This window comes from Conger conger, chromosome 7, assembly GCF_963514075.1.
Source record: "Conger conger chromosome 7, fConCon1.1, whole genome shotgun sequence".
Classification (NCBI taxonomy): domain Eukaryota; kingdom Metazoa; phylum Chordata; class Actinopteri; order Anguilliformes; family Congridae; genus Conger; species Conger conger.
The window spans coordinates 28,747,723-28,752,077 of NC_083766.1; positions in this window are offsets into that span (position 1 = coordinate 28,747,723).

Consider the following 4,355-nt stretch of genomic DNA (forward strand, 5'->3'; position numbering starts at 1 on the left):
TTCGCACAAGGACTACAAAGAAAGAATGCTTTCATTCTCAGGCAGTCACTTGGATGTCTGATGTGACAATTTCAATGTACAGTGGCTTCAGAAAGTATTCATACCCCTTCACTTATTGCACGCTATATTGTGTTGTAGATTGGTGGTTCCAAACTTCTTCCATTTCACAATTATTGAGGCCACTGTGTTCCTGGGAACACTCAAAGCTTTAGAAATGGTTTCATACCCTTGCCTCACCATAAAATCACAACCGTCTACAGAGAATACCTTGGACTTCATGGCTTGGTTCTTGTCCTGACATGCAGTGTGAATTGTGGGACCTTATATACACAGGTGTATGCCTTTCTAAACTATGTCCAATCAATTCAGTTTGCCATAGCTGCAGGACTCCATTCAAGTTATAGACATATCACAAGTGCCACAGCAATACTTATGCAAGTGAAAGATTTCAGCTTTAATAAATGAGTAAAAATGTCTAAAAACATGTTTTCACTTTGTCATTATGGGTTATTGAATGTAACTTGATGGGAAAAGGTGGCAATTTTATCAATTCAAAATTAAATCTAGAACACAATTAAGTGAAACAGCTTTTAGTTTTGTTTCATAACTATAAATTAGGGTCCTTAATACGTATGCTTAATCCAATTATTTACACCAGAAAGGATAGCATGTCCTTAGCATGGTCAAAATTATGCCTTCTTAAAATGTTATACATAAATTCTACAATGAAGATATCATAGATTAAATGTTTAATTATATAAAGATATCTAAATAGAATGTACTTACTTGTGTAGCAGGTTTCATCAGCGGTCTGTTACCTCCTCTCAATGGTAAGACTGTGAAGCCCAGATCAGTACATCACTGGATTCACCAGTGATTAGCAACTTTTACAATTAGTTTCCCAGCAATCAGAATGAATCTTTAACACACATTGAATGGAATAGTCATTTATTGAGCCTTTTCACTTTGCCAATGTATGATAACGCTTCTTAAAACAGCATGACTGACAACTGTGCAATGGGTTGCCTACTGCAGCCTTCTCTAATGAAAGGTGTTACAGTCCCTGCCAATTAGTTCAGAACAAAATGTTCATACTGTAAATTCAATTCAATGCACACAATACAGAACAAATAAATTAGAACAATGGGGCTAAACTCTGACACATCTTTTCGGACAGCAGTATGGAAGTGTTGCCACACTAATTAGTTCAGCCATTACACTTCACTACCCCCATTTAATTAGTAAGTAAGGGGCCCATAGAGGGACAATTGCCCTGTCCTCAACTCTGACCTGAGGCAGATCTATTTTATTCCTGTATGTCCTGGCTGTACTTCCTCCATTCTATGGACACAATTGCCAGTTGAGAGTAAACCAAATCACTTTCAGTAAAAAAAAAGAAGAAAGAAATGCTTGTATACCTCAGACCACTGTACATAAGAATAATGCATTCATCCAATCAAATGCCCCCAGAGAGTCCTTAAGTGGTTGCTCATAGCTATCTTCAGCCAGGAATTATCCAGTGCATAACACTGTTACCTTGTTCTTAAATACGACCAAACACAAAAAAACATGGCCTACATTCCAACACAAAATGAAAAGGGGGGGGGGGGGGGGTGGTGGTTGTGTTTGCTTTTGTCTGGAGTAATTAATGAGTCTTCAGTGGATTGGACTGGAGCCTAATGAATCCTGGTAATGTTGGGAACTGAGCAACCCTTCAGCATGTGCTAATTTTAAAGACATTTAAGTCAATGTCTCTAAACATGTATCGCGAAATGTTTTGACTCAACATGGGCTCATGATATTTCACTGATGTGGTGGAAACATATCCTGCCATCCTGCCATGGGCTGCTTTGTGCATCATTCTGTTCAGGCACTCTTCTGCTGCATAGACGGACTCCATGGTCTGGATGTGCCGCTGCCAGCAGCTCCACTGGGTGACGCATAATTGGCTCTGGTGTTACCCATGGACAGGAGGCTTTCCGTTTGGCTGTGATTGCACCATCTTATTGCTCACAAGCAATCTCTGTCGGTCAATAAGGTGCCTGCAAGCCTGCCTGATTAGCTGCACATGAAGTGTCTTATGCGCCTCGCGTACTGTGGTCTGAGAAGACAAGGCAGTGACTACATACTTCGGCTGGAGGGCACAAGTTTGTCTGTGGTCTTTGATAGCAGAGGTTGCAGAAGTGAGTGCTGATATATAGGATTAGGCATATCAGATTTTGGGTGGAATATTAAAAAAATGTACATGGTGTTGATGTGGAATGCTGGAGTATATCTTTTTCTTATGACATGGAAGTCCTTGATCGTGCCATGATGTTGTGTAATAAAATAATAATAATTTAGCTGATGCTTTCAACCATCTGGGACCCAGTCATATACTTTAGCCACTAGGTTACAAGCTGCCATCAAACCTCATGTACACACAAACACACACACACGCACACGCACATGCACACACGCACACACACGCACACAAATACACACACATGCACACGCACACACACACAGGCACACAAACACCCACACGTACACACACACGCACACGCCCACGCACACACACGCACACTTCAACCTTTTCTGCTTGTCCTTTTCTAATTTTATTTCAATTATTAATTCGCCTCATTGGTCAACTAAAATCAGCATACTAAAACCAATCATGTCTGCTTACTGCTCCCAGTATCTAACTGCAGAATAAAAAGGTAGATATTATTCTTACATAAATATTTTTTGTTCATATAAAGAAGTGCATGTCATACCATTTAGATTTTTTTCTCATTTGCATCAGTCACTCACTTGAGAACTAGAAATACCCAAAAGATTAATGCCATGCAGATGTACTGCACTTCCACTGCAAAATATCTTTGTAAAATACACTTCTTATCATTTATCATGCCTGCGCTACATAAAGCTACACAGCTTTTCATTAAACAGATGGCTTGATTTGCCTGTCTAACCAGTGGGGGTCTCCAGAGGGCGATGGAATTAGGACCCCTAACCGACTGAACTCTCCCGTCCTCTGAGTGATGCAATCGCCAATTCTGCTGTGCGCTACGATGCACGATACAGATTAGATCCCAGACGAGCCCCCCAACAGCCCCTAACTATCATGCCTGCTCATATAGCAGGCATCCAAAGGTTTGTCACAACAAATGAGCTATGTTTAAAGGTTTCAATCGCTGAAGGTCACGTGTATGTACCAGTGTGTTTGTTAAAAATATCCCCCACCCCCCAATTCTGACCCCAGCTTCCTGAACCATGCAAGGCACCAGCTGCTCCTGCATTGCTCCTTCCCAGATATGTCCTACTTTATTTATTCTGCTGATTTTCAAGAACATTTCCCCATCTACAATAATGAGAAAATAGGGTTTTATCCTTTTTAATGTGTATTTAATGTTTTTTATTTTATTTTTTATATCATTCTATACCCTATGCTTTGAGATCCAAATGATTTAGTCCCCGAAAAATATAATTCTGCAAATTTCCTTTTCTAAATGACAGTCAAGGCAGAGGCAGAATATAAGAGCAATGATGGAGAATGGTTTGAAAGAAAACAGGAGCTGAGTGAGAAAATAGGTCAGCGTCCCTTTAAAGGAAATCAGTGCTCCAAATCAGTCAGCAAATTGTAGCCCATGTGCTCCGGCCTTCGTCCTATTATCTTATTCAGCTAATTCCAGAAGACACTCCCCATGCTCCTGCTCTCAGTGCAGTAATTTCAAGAATAGAACATTGTCTCTGATGATGCTAGGGGATGACGTAGGTCTATCACCCCCCTGCCCACCCCCTCCCCCCTTCCTGGCTTGCTCTTTCGCTCTCTCTCTCTCGCTCTCTCTCTTTCTCTCTCTCTCTCTCGCTCAGTCATGCTGCTCAGCCACTGCAGTAGCAGAGGAATGCTGGATTTGGCTGCTTGCTGCTGAACATGGCAGAGCTGAAAGGCAAAGTATTAGACCAATGCATACATCACTGCTGAAACCGTGCGAAAGAGATTAGGATGAATATGAGATGAAAAAGTGGAATGTCATAAGGATCTTATCAAAGCGTGATTATCTCTCAAGCAAGAAGCTCGGTGGATGACAAGACTGGTTTATGAGCCTGTTCCCCAGGCATAAATACCTTGCAGGCTATTCTCTCATCGACAGAATCAAGCACCAAGACCAGGGTGAATTTGAGCTCTGGATTTATGAGTCAAATCTTGTCCTCCACCTGCTCACGGTAACTGCACAGGCGTTTGCCATTGTGCCCCTCCCCCATCCGTTTACCTTGCGCTGAGGTGTTTACCAGGCAATAAAAAACGGCAAGAAAAGCAATATCGTCAAAGGAATTGTTTTTGTATGGGTGAAGTCTCCGCGGCGGCTCAT